The 16626-nt window shown below is 43.3% G+C and overlaps 1 long non-coding RNA gene across 2 annotated transcripts in view; it reads right to left on the bottom strand.

Moving 5' to 3' along the window:
* The window catches only part of LOC142858426 (uncharacterized), a 62328-nt gene that overhangs the window by 14376 nt on the left and 31326 nt on the right, over window positions 1-16626 (bottom strand). For both annotated transcript variants that reach the window (XR_012912018.1, XR_012912019.1), the window contains exon 2: window positions 29-192. This is a non-coding gene — a long non-coding RNA (uncharacterized LOC142858426). The remainder of the gene's footprint in view (window positions 1-28; window positions 193-16626) is intronic.

Genomic DNA, 16626 nt, shown 5'->3' with positions numbered 1-16626 from the left:
TTAAAGTGAATTTTAAAATAAGACTGACCCTGCTCTCCACCAAGGTTCAGGTGCTGGGCTCACAGGCTACCGCATTGGTCCCTCCTCCTCTGGACCAGCAAGAGGACAGATGTTCCCTGCTAAAACATGCAGCCTTGTTTTCATCATTCACATCAGTCATTCTGAGATAGCTTCATCCTCACACAAGTATTCCTGAAAAAAAAAATCCAGTATAAAGGAGGGGTCAGGGCAGTGTGATGCAACAGGCCAACCAATTAGCAGCCAAATGAAATTATAACCACTTGAGAGGCCATGGCTCGAGCAAAGGGCTCGCTGCCTCCAGGAACTGCTGCCCAGTGCTGTGACACACAGGCTCATCCTGGGGGAGTGCGGTGCAAGCTGAGGCCACACAGCTGGCAGGGCTTCAGTCACTGCCTCCTTGCCTGAGGAAGCCCATTCATCATAGCACTGGCCACCAGAGCCTGATTACACAAGGGAGTAAGGACCCAGCCAGAGAGCAAATGCCAAAAGATGCCCATGGAAACAAATGCAAGAAAAGGGGCACCGTAGAAGCACAGGTCCAGGCCAAGCCAGAGTTACCAGGTAATTCTGTGTCAGCGGGGTGGGTGGACAATGAGGGGGATGGGGGTCTGTTACCCCCACAGCACTGACCCATGGGGCTTTAATGTAAGCGTGGATTAGGTAGAGTAAAGCTGTCAGTCAGACTCCTGGGCAGGTCTTAGCTGAGCTGCAAGCTGCCCGTGTCCAGGATGCTGTGGCCCGGGAGCTCTTACTGTGTTTCTGAGCTGTATGGCAGCAGTCATGTATGACAGGTATTATAAAAAGCCATGTGAGGGGTGTCATGATTGTACACACTATAAGTCCCAGCACATGGGGGGCAGAGGCATGCTGTAGGAATTCCTACAGCTAGTAGGCTTGAAGTTACCCACCCACTTGGGCGTGGCCTCTTATGCTACATATGCCGAGGTAAAGTGCTTCAGGTCTCTCTTCTGGCCGTGGGATTCGGTTGCTGTTTCCCGTTTGAGCAGAGGACCGTGATTTGTGATACCCCTAAATAAACAACCCTCTATTATGCTCAATTCTGAGTGCTGTGGGATTTCTTTTAAGCGTCCATCTTCATCTGGTGCCCCATGTGGATCCGAATTCCACACCTACTGGGTGGACTGGCTTAAAGGCCTAGGCAGTCCACAGCCCAGAAAGTTTCCCACCCCTGCCTGCTTGTTTGCTTTTACCTAAGTGGTTTTTTGTAAAAACCCCACCACAGCAGAGCTAACTGCCTGTGGCGACTTGGAAATTTCCCAAGCTCATGCACTTCCCACCCGACGTTCCCTGCCTCACCGGCAACTTACACAGCTTCTGGTTTGTGCTCCCTGCCCGTGAGTTCTGGGCTTCTTGCTCCACGTATGGAATTGATTTAATTGCTTTTAATTTGTCAGGCAAAGCACATTTCTCAGTATTTAACCAGCACCAAGGGGGAAACCAAAGCGGCTCAGGACCATTCGCATTGCCACTGGTTGCACTGCCGCTAGTCACGACTCTACAACCACAACATGACAACTGCTGAACAATAAAGATTATTAGCCCTAAGATAATTTACTGGACCTCATACCAGGTAAATATTTTATTAATAAATCAATAAACTTGAAAGTAATATAATTGCAGACAATATTGCCATCAAGAATTTTAGGATAGCAGATAGAGTATCTCTCCAGGATGGCAATCTGCATGCTATCCAAAGATGGGATGTTATTTTTAAAGGAAAAATTTCAGACCTTGGAATCACATGTGCAAAATGAGAACCAGAAGCTAGGTGCCACAATGAAATCACTAGTGATATATACAGGCTAGGAGATTCAGGTTTTACAAAACACAGTAGTAAAAAGATTTGAAATGATTTTGGAAATTATTTGAGCTGATGAGCAGGGGATAAAGATACAAGGACAGGATTAAATATAGCTGGGTAAGAGATGACTTACCCAGGGTTTTACTTCCTACCCTGTAATCTACTCTGACAAAGCATCAAGTTCTAAAGGCTCAAAAGGATCCAAAGAAGGTAGATGGGTACCTATAGGAATGAATTATCTAAAAGAAATTAAGCAAGCTGTTGTAATTTATGGCTTGTATTCCGCATTTGTTAGGGAGATGGTAAAGATATGGGCTTCTAGAATTAAAGTTACACCACCAACTGGCTTCAGTTAGTTTCAGCAATCCTCGATAATGGGCCTCAACTGATGTTTAAATGTTATTTCAGGGAAGATGCTAAAATTTTAGAACAACGGGGAAAAGCAAAAAAACTTGAGACTTCCCAAGATCAAATTCTTGGTAAGAGCACTTATGCTGACCCACAAGCTCAAGCTCTTTACAATGAACAAATCTTGTCCCTATGCCACAAAACAGCCTTAAATACTTGGAACAGGATTCAGGAACTAGGAAAATAAACAGGGCCAGAGAGAACCCTTTAGTGACTTTTTACAAAGATTAACTAAGGCTGTACAAATAGGAGTAACAGACCCAGATGCTAGATGAGTACTTATTGAATCTCTGGGTTTAGAAAATGCCAGCTTAGTATGCAAAATATACTTGGGCCTTTAAAGGTTAGATCAGCACCTATGGATGAATGGATCCTGCATACAATGAACATTGAGACATTTAACTATAATACTGAATCTTGGGCAGGAGAAGCAATTTCCAAAGGTATGGGAGGCATCAAAATGCCAAATGTTTTAACTGTTGTAGAATAGGACATCTGAGAAGGGATTATAGATAGGGAATTCCTAGGAATAATATCTGCTCTGGGAATGGCAAGAACAGGAAGACTCAGCCTTCAGGTATATATAGAAAGTGTGGCAAAGGCTGACATTGGACCAATGAATGCAGATCAATAAAAGACAGACAAGGCAACCCCATACCATTGGGAAACTCTTTGGGAGGCCTCTCAGAGGCCCTCAAGTCAAAAGTGATCCAGTCATTCCCAGTCACTGTGGAAGACATGTCTCACCAGAAAAATTAAAAAATCCAGAGCCTTCTCTAAAAGACCATGCTGTTCTGGAGGATGGAATAAATATGGAGGATAAATAAAAAAATTCCAACAGAAAATAGGAAATGCACATTCTGGCAGACTTCTATAAATGATAAAGACAAAAGCTAAGGGTGTGTATAAATGGCACTGTAATTGTGGATTTGATAGACATGGGTACGGACGTGAGTATCATTATTCCAGAATCTTGGCATCCAAATTGGCCTCTTCAAAAGGCAGATGTTCAGTTCCTAGGAACTGGAACCATATCTCAAGAGAAACAAAGTACAAGATAGGTTGAATGCATAGGGTCAGAAGGACAGAAAGGAGGGCTGAGGCTGTATGTGTCTAATATTGCAGTGAATTTATGGGGTCATGACCTGCTGCAGCAAAGGAATATCAGGATTAACATTCCTGCAGTCCCAGAAACTCATAATTCTGGGAAGGATATTATAAGGTACTATCCACAAAGGTCACCAGCCATTCAGACTGTACAAGAACATAAAGCAACTAGCAAAACTTTAGAGGTACCAACAGCCCTACCTTTAAAATGGTTAACCCTTATGGGTTAAACAGTGCCTTTAACAGAAGACAAACTGCAGGCTTTAGAACAGCTGGTACAGGAGATATTGGATGCTCACCATATTGAAGAATCAACCAGCCCTTGAAATTCTCCTGTATTTGTTGTTAAAAAGAAATTTGGTAAATGGAGAATGGTGACAGATCTAAGAGCTGTCAACAAGGTAATTCAAGCTATGACCCCTCTACAATCTGGAATTCCTCTGCCTTCTCTATTACCAAAAGGATGGCCTCTTATAGTTATTGATTTAAAAGATTGTTTCTTCACTATACCTTTACAAGAAAAGGATAGAGAAAAATTTGCCTTTATGATGCCTACTTATAATAATTCTCAGCCTACTAGGAGATGTCAGTGGACTGTCCTTCCATAGGGAATGCTCAATATTCCTACCCTATGCCAATACTTTGTAAGTCAACCACTGGAAATAATATGTAAAAAAAATTCCTAAATCTATAATTTACTATTACATGGATGACATTTTGCTATCTGATTCAAACATAAATACTTAAGAAAGAATGTTTGAAGAAGTAAAGAAAGTTTTGCCAAAATGGGGGTTACAAATTGCTCCTGAAAAAATACAGAGAGGAGATTCTGTCAATTACCTAAGTGATAAAAATAGGTTTACAGAAAATTAGAACACAAAAGGCACAAGATAGGAGAGACCAATTGCGGACTCTGAATTACTTTCAAAGATTGTTAGGAGACATTTCCAGTCTACAACCAGCTGTTGAGATAACACCTGATCTAATCATTCATTTTTTAAAAAAAAAAAACCTTAGACGATGACATAGACTTAAATAGTCCCAGAGAATTAATAGCTGAAGTAAAAAAAAAGAATTGATTGTTGTTTAAGAAAAATTACTGGAGGCACATTTGGGTAGGGTGAATCCAAATCTTAATTTTATTCTAGTTATATTGCCTTCCAGAATTTCCCCTACAAGAATTTTATGCAAAGGGAAGATGTTATCTTAGGATAGATCTTTTTACCACATAAACCAAGTAAAAATTAAAAATTTATGTGGAAACAGTCTCTGAATTAATTATAAAAGAAAAATTGAGACTTCATCAACTAGCAGGTATAGACCCAGCAGAGATTATAGTGCCTTTTACAACTGATGAAATTAAAAAATAATGGAAGACAATGAACCTTGGAAAAGAGCTTGTGCTAATTTTTAGGAGAGATTAATAGCAATTATCCCAAAAGTGATAGAATTAGCCTTATAAAGAGAACTACTTGGATCCTTCCACACATTATACGGGACACAACAATAACTGGAGCCCGTACATTCTATACTGATGCAAATAAATCAGGGAAGGCAGGTTACAAATCAGAAGATTTAAGTAAGGTGGAACAAAGCCCTCATAATTCTGTCCAAAAGGCAGAATTATATGCTATTCTCATGGTGCTAAGGGATTTTAAAGAACCCCTTAATATAGTTACTGATTCACAATATGCAGAAAGAGTTGTCTTACATATTGAAACTGCTGAATTTATATCAGATGGTACAGAATTGACTTCATTATTCATTCAGGTTCAAGATATAATCAGGAAAAGGCTTTGTCTCATATACATAACACACATCTGATCCCATATGGGTCCACCAGGTTCTCTAGCACAAGGTAATGCAGAAATCGATTGATTACTGATTGGAAGAGTGTTGAAGGCCTCAGAATTCCATAAGAAACATCGTGTCAATACAAAGGTTTAAAGAAAGAGTTTTCTATTACATGGCAACAAGCTAAGGAGATTATAAAGAGATGTCCTATTGTTCTTTCTATAACCAAACACTGCTACCTGCAGGGAGTAACCCAAAGGGTACTCAAAGGAATAAAATCTGGCAGATGGATGTGTTCCACTTTGCAGAATTTGGAAAATTAAAATATGTGCACCACATCATTGACACTTATTCAGGTTTTCAATGGGCAACTTCTTTGAGCTCAGAAAAGGCTGATTCAGTAATTACACATTTATTAGAAGTTATGGCCATCATGGATATAACTGCACAAATAAAGTCAGATAATGGTCCATCATATGTCTCTAAGAAAATGAAACCGTTTTTTGCTTATTATAATATAAAGCTTATTACAGGTATACCACACAATCCTACAGGCCAGGCAGTTATAGAATGATCAAACTGAACTATAAGGGATATGCTAAACAAACAGAAATGAATAGAAAATACCCCCAGAAATAGACTACATAATGCTCTATTGACCTTGAATTTTCTTAACGCTAATGAGAAAGGAACAACAGCAGCAGACAGACATTGGATAACAGAAAAGTCTTTTGAATTAAATCACCTGGTGTGTTTCAAGGATGTGTTGAGCTCATAATAGAAACCAGGAGATGTGTTATACTGGGGAAGGGGTTTTGCTCTTATTTCAACAGGAGAAGAAAAGTTATGGATACCATCAAAATTAATAAAGATTTGGTTTGAAAAAGAAAAATGACAGCTCATCCACAGAGGTGACAACCAATCAGGTGGTAAGGGAACCTCTTAAGGGTGGGGCAGGGTTCTGTTCTTATCTTTGCAGGAAAACACTCACCTTCAATAAAGTCAAGAGACCCTGGACATCTAGATGCCTAGGAGGAAAAGATAATAATCCATATAGGATCACCAAACAAAGAGAATATCACTTGTGAGGACAGGTCATCAGAGGGTAAGAATCTCTGAATACTAAATAGAATTATAGCAACGATCACTTAAAAATCAAAGCTGGCTTTGGAGTCGGACAATGGCTCTGTCCTCTAAATTCAAGCATGTTGTTAAAAGAAAATTTCAGACTTTTTGTCTCATGTCAGGAGCTATCTGGTATGGGACAGAAAGAAGAATTTAGAAAAAACTTTACTTTTCTTCATACCTAGCTGCACCACCACCTTGTATAGCTATAGGCTCTGAGTCAGAACTCTGTGGTGTCTGCTATTATACACAACTGTTTCTCTCCGAAATTTTCCCTCCCCTTCTCTTTTGGAGTCATTTTTGGGTCCACTGTGTGTTTGTGCTGATACCCACCTTCTTACAACAAATTCCCTGATGACCTGATAACTCTGCAGACATGGCCATTCTGACACATGTGAGCTGCTTGAGAAGGTGCCTAGCTGCTCTCCTAGGTGTGCACTGATGGATGGACAAACTTCAGTGCCTTGAAAGATCTTTTCAGATTTACCTCTCAGTAAATTTTGCATAGGGATCCTGAATGCCAGGAATAAAACAAGATCACTTAAGTCTGTAAAAGGATAAAAATTCTCTGATTTTTAGTTGATGGCTCACATATTACCAATTAATTTCATATCTATCCCACATTTAATCCTTATAATTCAAAAGCATCATAAGCTCTTTACTTATTTACTGTATTATAGATATGTGCATGGTATATGTATGTGTGTGTGCTGTGCATTCTGTGTGGGTGTCTGTTTACTTCCTGCTGTAGTCCCTTGAGACAGAGTGTCTCAATGAACACAGAGCCGGCAGCCACTGAGCCCCAGGAGCCGCCTGTCTCTGCTCCCAATCAATCGGGGGTTACAGGTTTGAGAGGCCACATCTAACTTCTTATGTGGTTGTTGAGAAATTGAACAGCACATGCTCTTACCTGCTGATCCATGTCCCCAGCCCCTATAATTCTAGTGTTAAAAATGGAAAAAACTCAGGAATGGAGAGATGGCTCAGTGGTTAAGAGTACATACTGCTCTTGCCGAGGACCTAGGCTCAGTGTCCAACACCGATATCAGTCAGCTTACTATAACTGCAACTCTGGATATTCCAACACCCTCTTCTGGACAACTCTGGTACCTATACTTACACATATACATGTCCATACTTTCTCTCTCTCTCTCTCTCTCTCTCTCTCTCTCTCTCTCTCTCTCTCTCTCTCTCTCTTTCGCGCACGCGCGCGCACACACACACACTTAACCATTTTAGTGGAGAAAACTTTAGTTACAAGTACATAGACAGCTTGCCTGATGTCATAGGCTGAAAAAGATTTATTTCATCTGTTAAGTCCCAGTCTTCCCAGATAACAATTTTCCATGATTGAGAAGTTAATTAACAGTAAATTCAAAGGCTTATTAGAGCTAGGGCCTTCAAATGGGAATCTTACTAAATTCCTGTAAAGTTATTACTCATTGCTTCTCCAAAAATCAGAAGTGCAAGCTAGCAGCACTTAAGCCTGAGTAAACATCAGAGGGAAGGAAGCCACTGCTCGCTGGTAGGTACTCAGGACCTGGACTTCAAGAAATTCCAGGTCAGTATTACTTCAATGAGTCCTACATAGCAGCACTGGGTTTGGGGACTGGGTGTCTGAAGAAATGAAACACAGATGTGAACCACAGTCCCTGTCTTCAAGGAGTTTATAGTTTGGTGGGAGGTGGGATTTGTCATGAAATCTTGGGTGGTAATATACAAAACAAGATGAGGGGCTGAGGGTGTACCTCACTGATAGAGCGCTTGTCTGTGCACAACACCCTGGTTCAGTCCCTAGAGCCATATAAACCAGACAGGACAGCACACGCATCCCAGCTTTTCAGGGGCAGAAGCAGGAGCAGGGGCTGAAGATGATTCTTGGCTACATAGCCAGTTTCAGGATAGCCTGGGCTATGTGAGATTGTCTCACAAACAAAAACACCCAAGAATAAATCAAGTGCCATTTATTTGGTACATAGTTTAAAGAGGTTTTACAGAGAAGCTGAAGCATCTGAAGGATGGAAGAAGTATTTCCAATGTGGTGAAGGCCTACGTCTGAGCCCCACCTCCTACACTCCAGAGACGTACTGCATATAGTGTATACAGTGTGCATACTGTACGACCGTACATGCCGTACTTGGGCCACTGTGTAAGCCAGTCTTTGTACCTATTTCCCCCTCTGGAATGACCCGCCCTCTCGTTCCCTCTCCTCCCATCTCTAGTACCTCATCTACTGGTTAAACACTTAGCGAGTTTTCCGCTCAACCTCATTTCCTCTGTGACACTCTGTTTTTGTTCTTGTCGTGGCGTGGGGAAAGTGGCATCATGATAGGTCTGAGCACTAGGGTTCTCTACAGGAATAAGATGGTAAGATGCACACTCAAGGGCTAGATAAGCTTACTCTGTGTGCTGTGTCACACTGGAGAGGCTGAGTCTCAGCAGATGCTCAGGCTATGAGGCTCACACCACAGTAGACTCAACCTGGTGCTGAAGGCCTGGAAGATTCCTGGAGAGCCGCTGGTTTCTAGACCACATTGGAACCTCAGGAAGCTGAGGTCTGATGTCAGCACAGATAGCTCCCAAACAGGGTAGATGAACTCTTCAGTGATATTAAGAGGGGAAGAAAGCTTTCTCTCGAAACTCCTTGTATCTGAGCTGGGTTACTGTGGGAAGGTGCAGTCCACATTTAGGGTGAGTTTTCTAATTTCAATTAATCTGATCAAGAAAATTCTTTACAAGTGTGTCTATCAACTTGTGTGTCACTTGATTCCAGACCCAGGCAAGTTGACAATCAACATTAACCATCACAATAAGTGAACTTGCATCCTCATGGATCCACAGCCTTTTGTCCAAAGATGGAAATATTGAATGACTGACTGGCTCTGCAAAAAGTTTGCCCCACCACAGGCTCACTGGAATCAGCTCTATCATAAGCAGTAACTCTGACCACACTGCAATTCTTCTGTGATGAGGAATTGCTGGATTGTTTGCATCCCATGTTATAATAAAGGCATATACATAATAAATATTTACTTTATAAATATATTATACACATATAATAAAGGCTAGCAATTACATCATATATGTTTTTGTCTTAGCCTTGTTTCCTTCAAGTCTGTAAGGCTGAGTCAGGAAGGGTCAGTAGGGCTACTTCAGGGTAGGCTGCAATGACTACAGAACAGCCCAGCAAGGCCTAGAGGTAAGAGGAAAGCCCTAGGAAGACACACCAGCAACAGCTAACGGATACTGGCAGATCTAGAAAGGAGAGGAGGCTTGAGAAGTGAGGGGGAGCCAGATCTTAGAGTGAAGGAACTGTTTCCTGAGCACAGTGAAACTTGGACCTTTCCATTTAAGCCAAGCACACTGTAAGTTTTGCTTTGTAAAGAAAGAGGCCCCAGCTGAAACTTGAAGAACAAGAAGGGCATGAGATGAGAAGCTGGAAGGTCAGCCTCAAGGCTGTGGTAGAGACTTGAGTCTGAGTTTGAGGTTGGCAAATGTGGATGGTGTCCACAGAGACCAGGAAAAGGAGAGCCACCAAGATGTTGAGACTGGACATGGAGTTGGGCATGGGGACCATCTCCTGAGACAGGCAGATTGCTACAAGTCCGAGGCCAGTCTGGGCTACATAGAGAGTTCCAGACCAATCAGAGCCATAAAACAAGACATAATCTCAAAACAAAAACAAACACACTAAACAACAAAAAGAAAGAAACTACGTAGATCCTCACGGACAGGAGACAACCTGAGGAAAGAAGAACCAGGCAGAGAGGGAAGGGATCATGACATAGCCCTAGGAATTATTTTAGACATGGACTGCTTCAAAAGGCTTGGTTATATGATCTTCAGAAATAGATACACACTGATCTATGCATAGATCTAGATAAAACATCCTTCAAATTAACAGAACTGCTACTCCTCTTTATTATGGACACTTCATAAACACAGTGATAATGCTGTCTGCCCAGCTTGCCATGTACTCTGGGGATGGGAACTCTGGTTCTCATGCTTGGTAGCTGGTGCTTCCCCCACGAGCTCCCTGTCCCATTCACATCACAGGCTCTTGTGTGAATTCTGAAGTTCTCTGTCTGTCTGTCTGTCTCTCTTTCTCTCTGTATTGGTATGTGCATGTGAGTCTGGTTCCTGGGGAAGTCAGAAGCCTCAGATCCCTCTGGAGGCCCAGAAGAAGGGCGATCCAGCTAAGGAGTAGACATGAGCAGAAGGCTTACAAAAGAGTTCTGGAGGGACTGCCTGATATGTATGTGTGTGTGTGTGTGTGTGTGTGTGTGTGTGTGAGAGAGAGAGAGAGAGAGAGAGAGAGAGAGAGAGAGAGAGAGAGAGAGACAGAGAGAGACAGAGAGAGACAGAGAGAGAGAGAGAGAGAGAGAGAGAGAGAGAGAGAGAGAGAGAGAGAGAAGTTGGCTAGAAGTAAAGACCTAAGACTGCAAAGGCAGCATGAAGAAAACTTTTCCAACTAGTTGGGAAGAGAAACTGAGATTGTATCTTTAAAATTCTGTTGTAATCTCAAAAGCTGAACACAAATTTCCAGGGACAATCATCACCACAGGCAAACTTAAAGCCAGTTGATCCCCTGGTCTTTAAATGGGTGGAAAGGCTACTTTTCACTCTAGACTCTTTGGCACCTTTTCAACTATTTGGTAACGTTTCTTAAATTCTGTAAGTCAGGCATGGTAGCACACTCTCTAATCCCAGCATGTGGGAGGCAGAGACGAGAGGTCAGTTTGGTCTACAGTGAGCTGCAGACTAGCCAAGGCTACAGAGTGAGACCCTGCCTCAAAAATAAAAACAAAATAGATAAGTAAAATAATTATTTGTTAACATCTATAACTCTACATGTACTCACTCATTAGCAGTGACAGGAAAGTAACTCAGAACTGCAGTTTTCATTCTGTCCAGAGAGAGAACCATAGAAGGAACCACCACAGATTAGGCAATTGTGACACAGATCTTTAGATCCAGGATTTGGGAGTCAGATGGATCTCTATGAGTTCAAGGCCACCCTGGGCTACACAAGATCAATGTAGAAACAAATCCAGGTTGTAGTAGCTCACACCTTTAATCCCAGTCCTAAGGAGTCATCATGCACCTTTAATCCCAGCACTAGAGGGAATATAAAATGAGAGGAGAGAGAGGCTTAGTCTGTGGTCGCCCAGCCTTGGTAGAGGTAAGACTTCTCTAGTGGCTTGGCTGCCTTGCTTTTCTAGTTTTCAGTTGAACCCCAATTTCTGTCTCTGGGTTTTATTATTCTTTCTACATGTATATAGGTAGGGGTGTGTGTGTGTGTGTGTGTGTGTGTGTGTGTGTGTATGCACGCACGTGCACGCGTGTGTGTAGCATACACCCAATCCTCCAAAGAGACCAGGCTTTGGGGACCAGTTGCTGATACAGCACTAAGAAACCATATACAGATGCACGTAACTAGAAGTCTCAGTGATCTTGGGCAACACCAGAGAAGAACTGTAAAGACTGCCTGCGAAGACAACAATGTGAATCAGATTCCAAACCACCCCTGAGGAAAAGGAAGCTGAACATGTGTGCTCTCAGACCCTCTGCAGTGCTCCGGGTGACTTTCCCAGCCTATGACAGAATATCTGACGAAAGGCTTCTTTAGTTCCCGGCTAGAGAGGTATGCGCTGCTCAGCCACTGAGAGATGGGCAGCTTTGTCACACTGTCTGCTGTAAAGAAGTAGAAAGGTGAATGACTTCCTCCTTTTGGACTGGAAGATTGTCTGAGATTAAATGTCTGATAGTAGAGGTAGAATTGAACCTTTAGGCTGGATTCTAAAGCCTGGCTAGCCCCACTTTCTCCTGGTTCCTTTGTCTGGACAGCTAGTCTCTTTCCTGACCCCATCCTACTGAGCATCCTCTGGTGAAGGGTTTTGATGGCCAGAGTGTGATGTGCTTTTCTTACTAATAGATACTCACCAAACATGAGACAGTGATGCCAGGCTCCATGCTGGGCCACTGTGCTGTCACTAGCAGGCCCCCGGCAGGGGCTCCAGGCTTCAAAAACAGACAACGGTGAAGCAAGGGGCCCAGGCACCACAAAGCTTCATTTATCTTATAACCGTTTTCTGAGACGTTTCAAATTTTCAGCCAGGTATGGTGGATCACACCTTCAAACCCAGCACTCAAGAGATTGAGGATTGTGATAAATTTGAGGCTGGCCTGGGCTACACAGCAGATCTTATCTCAAAGAAAATAAGAAAGAAATTTTAAAAGGTTTTTACTCTACTATTCTTTGGTTCAGAGACCTGAAGCCAGGTCAAGTAAATAATTAGTGCGAGGAGTTGGGGCAGTCAGGCAGGCATGGTGCGGTGACACACACCTTTCATCCCAGCACTCGGGAGGCAGAGGCATGCCTGGTCTACTGAGTGAGTTCCAGGACAGACACAGCTACACAGAGAAACCCTACCTAAAACAACAACAACAACAAAAGTTCAGGGCAGGAATTCAGCCAGTTTCAGAAAAATATACTTCCGACCTTTCGACTCCTATCCTTTCTCCCTGAGGGCAACTAAAACCCTTGCAAGGCTCATTGCAACACCAGCTTCTGGGGCCACACTGACAACAGCTAGTCTACAGTGTGGTAGGGCAGACACACCCAGGTAAGAACTGTCCTCCCCTGTGAGCCTACATCAAATCCAGAACATTACCACCTTCCTGTCAGAAAGAGACACCCCATACACATGCACCCGAAGATGAGGTCCTGGTGTGAAGGCTGCTGAGGCTACTCTTGGTGTGCCCCTCCTAGGACCACCTTCTGAGAACTGTCAGGTCTGGTGTCAGGATGCTAAGTCATTAAGAAGGGTTTCCTCCTCTTCAGACCATTGCCCAGGCCTCCTCCATTCCAAGATGCCCACCAAGAGGGACTTTGGGGAAGTCCAAATGACCAAAGGCCCCTGCAGGTTATGGGAGGCGATGAGGATGGGTCTAGACAGCACTAGATTGCTCTGAAAGTCAGCAGAGAATTCCAGGAGACAATGAACCGAGGAGAATGTCCTGTAATGTCATGAGGGAATCTCATCCTTCTCAATAACCATCCCAAAAGGACTCCTCAGACTAAAAAGAGCAGGCATCAAGCATCTTATGTCCAGCCCCAGATTTAATCTTTTCAGAAGCCTGTAATATAGGATAAGTACTGTTAGACCCATAGCCCAGATGAAGAAACTGAGGCACAGAGATATGAGGCCATTTGCCCAAGCTCACTCAAACTCCTAACCACTACCCTGCTCTGGAGAGAAAACAGAAAACCAAGGAAGGGCAGAGTGGGGAGAAACTACCACATCATCCTTCTGGCCACTCCTTAGATTAGCATGACTCCCGGATAAGAAGTACTATCTCCCTGCTGTGGGTGATATATAAAGATTAGATTACTTCAGAAGCTCCCCAGGACATGCAGCTTCAGGGCTGCAGCTCAGCCTTGTACCCCCAAACCTGAACTTCCCAAGGAAGAGCAGAACAGGCTTCAGCTTAAGAAACAAGAGTGGTGCAGGTAGACTAGGCCTGGGGCTTTAAAAACACATGACCTTGTGACAAGGGTGTGTCTCTGTAACAGTGAAGTAGATCTGACTAGACACAGAACCATTCACACGGGCACCTGAGTATCTGTGCATGTGTGCATGCAGCATGCACATGCATGTCTGTGTACATGTATGTATGTTTGTTAGACTTGGAAGAATGAGCCACTTTGTTAAGTGGTTTATCAGGATATTAATCTCATGAATGACTTATTTTCTTTCATTGTTCTGAGTCTTCTAGTTTTCAAACAGTGATCTTGTTTGCAGCCCAGAAAGAAATCTTACCTGCTTACAAAGATGCAAGGCACATCTTGATGGTGGTGATGACGCCACCATCAGGAACGGACCTTACCTCGCCCCTCTCTGGCATTCCTCTCCTGTCTGTCTCACAGGTGAATTTTCCACAACTTTCCACTCGTGACCTCCTGAGATTGGATCCACCACTGAAAAGCAACTTTGGTGGGAGTGGAAGGGAAGACACCTAATGGAACCTACTTAGAAGACCTCAGGAGGGCCCTGCTTTAGCCATGCCTGGAACATCCACACTGATGGCCTGTAGTCACAGCTCTTCTCCCACCTAACCAGGCTTGACTGTCACTCTCAAGTCTTTAGCGGACTTCTGAGCTAAGAAATTCTGATTTCTAACAAGGCTCTGCTTGAAACAGCACCTGGGCAGAGAAAGCCACAAGGGTTGGGCTGGTGTTCCTATGACCTTAAAAGCTTTTTATCATTAAACTGCGACTTAATGACATAACCTACAACTCTGACTATGGTTTTTTTATATATGTAATTTCATTCTCGTGTATTTCCAGTTGTACCTGGAGGAAATGAATAGTTTTGTTTTTTTTTTTAAATAAAAAAATTCTAGACTTGGTAAAAAGAAATCACAGAGCGGCAGACTGGAACAAAGCAGTTTCTATTCGAGTGGTCCTCGGGTTGGCTCTCTAAAATGATCACAACACCCCTCCCCCTCCCCCTCCGTAATGTTTGGGAGACTTTTGAAATCTAGGGGAGATTTCTTCTCACCAAGTCCATTTTCAAAGTACATTCTGTGCCTTTAAGGGTGACATATATTAAGTAGCCAGAAAATGGTGTTGGCTTGAAACACTCCCAGTTCTCATAAACATCCCCTCGCTAGTTCCCTTCATGGTGATGAATTCTATTGATTGGCTCGGATCAGCTTGTGACCCAGCAGTGGTATTAGACATTGGCTATAAAACATTGCCTCATGAATTTTTCATTGGCTTGAATGTCTGGAGAGCTGGGCACTGGCCTCCCGGAGTGCTTACCCTCCCTGTCCCCCTCCTTCTCTCTGTGTCTCAGGGCTGATGACGCCACCCTGCAGGGCTACATTATTGGATCAGGATGATTACAGCCTGGTTTTTCTGAGCAGAATCCAATTTCCTTTGCTTGTGTGACGGGCTTACGAGTAGTCATGTGCTTTCTGTCGGGATGGCATCACAGGGTTACTAGCAGATACAGTAACCTTAAGTCATTTCCCGTCAAATGTGCTCTTCGTGAAACCAAGACAATGTGTCACTCTGCACTGGCCTTCTCCTGGCCCGGAGACTTTCCAGGAGATGGAGCGCTCCCGGCAGCTGGAGCATTGTTGAGGCACTCCCAAATAACAACTCACAGTTCCAATAACACCAGAGAGAAGGAACACCAGCTCATCCTTCATGATGGTGGAAATCTTGAAACATCTAAGTCCCCGGACACTCGTACTGCAGATTCGTCAAGCTCAAATAAGCAGGTGGGAAGATAAACCCCAGGATCCCATCCTCATCTAGTGATGTAGGAAACAAGATCTGATTTTCTTTAACAAAACAGGGAAAATGTCCCTCAGAGCATATCTGTCCTATGGTGAATCACTAGATTTGGACAACATGAAATAACTCAAGTTCTGCATAGAAATGGAAAAGATAGATAAATTGTGTCGAAATAAAAATGTAAGCCCTAGTTGTTTTCATTTTTAAAGATCATATTTATCTTCCCCATTCCACCTCCCCTCCCTCTCTCTGTCTCTCTGCGTGTGTTGTGTGCAGGTACACGTGTGAGGTCTCCAGGACAACTTGTGGGAGGGAGCATGTGGATCCACACCAGCCATCTCACCAGCCTTCAAGCAGGAGGGTTTAAGGAGGAAACAAACGTTGAAAGGCAGGGGTAAGGCTAGTGGTGACTGGAGGAGGGTGGAGAACTAGGTGGGGTGTGTACATGGCCTCGTCTCTCACTGCAACCTTCTTTCTGGTTCTGATTCCGCTGTAAAACATGGAGAAGCTATGAGAAGCCCATTGACACAGAGCCAGTGAGTTCTGGGTCTCTACACTGTCATTATTGCCAAATATTTTGTTGTACACTCAAAGGAGAAAGAAAAAAGCCACAGAATCAAGAAGTTCCATGTTATAAATAAGGGTAAGAATTCTTCCTGGTTTCTGTCCCTGCTAAAGGAATGGAGACCTCGTGGAACTTGTGGCCTATGGGGCACCCCCAGTCTTGTCCCCAACCTGACCTGAGCCCAACAGTGATGATGGAAGAAACCATCTTTATATCCACTATGCTTACCAAACAACTGAAGAACAGAAACAGGTCTCATGAGTCCCGTCTGCAGAGCAGCTGAGTGCTGGTGCTGAGTACCTAAGACTAAGCTGACTTTGCTTCTGGATGCTCAGCCTTTTCTTATACCCCCCTCCCGAGTTCATGGATAAAATTCCAAAGGAACCCAGAGGACTTAGAAAAGTTAGCCACTGAGTCAGAGCAAACACAAGTGCAGTGGAGACTGCACAACTAACCAGCCCTTCACTGGCTTGATTC

Source organism: Microtus pennsylvanicus, chromosome 10 (genome assembly GCF_037038515.1).
Source record: "Microtus pennsylvanicus isolate mMicPen1 chromosome 10, mMicPen1.hap1, whole genome shotgun sequence".
In the NCBI taxonomy this organism is placed as follows: Eukaryota; Metazoa; Chordata; class Mammalia; order Rodentia; family Cricetidae; genus Microtus; species Microtus pennsylvanicus.
This window is presented reverse-complemented; position numbering and strand designations above follow the sequence as displayed.